The sequence below is a fragment of the Sinocyclocheilus anshuiensis genome, unplaced genomic scaffold, assembly GCF_001515605.1.
Source record: "Sinocyclocheilus anshuiensis isolate Anshui unplaced genomic scaffold, SAMN03320099.WGS_v1.1 scaffold4, whole genome shotgun sequence".
NCBI classification, from domain to species: Eukaryota; Metazoa; Chordata; class Actinopteri; order Cypriniformes; family Cyprinidae; genus Sinocyclocheilus; species Sinocyclocheilus anshuiensis.
Window position 1 is genome coordinate 1,524,035 of NW_015554075.1, and position 519 is coordinate 1,524,553.

The window sequence follows — 519 nt, forward strand, 5'->3', positions numbered from 1 at the left end:
CCACTTCGCTTCCTGTCGACCTACTGTCCTATCTAAATAAAAGGCTTAAAAAATCAGTATCACGCAGCAGAATAATAGTCCTCCACTGCTGCAGTTGTACAGATTAATAACCCACTTTATCAATTTCATATTTTTCTCATCAAACAGACTAATGAATAGCTCGACACAACTCGTACCGGGGCAGAGTCTAGACAGGTCTTTCTTCTGTGTAGACCAGCGGTTCTTAAAGTGATAGGGGGTCCGAGAAATAATTTGCTATAGCCTAAAGTATTTCCAGACTGTAAAGTCGCTTTTTTTATCATGATACATTGGCCTACTGTGATTTATTCCAAAGTGACTTACAGTATATGATGCATTTAACGTCAAATCATCTAAATGAAGCCTTTTAAAAGACAAGTATTCCCTGTGGTTCATGTTTGCGGCATGCGCCAGTAAGATGCTCAAGGAGCTAAAGCAGCGCATTCTGTTGTTCTCTTTATTTTTCAAAGGCATGACATTTTGTAGTTATTTTGAACATAA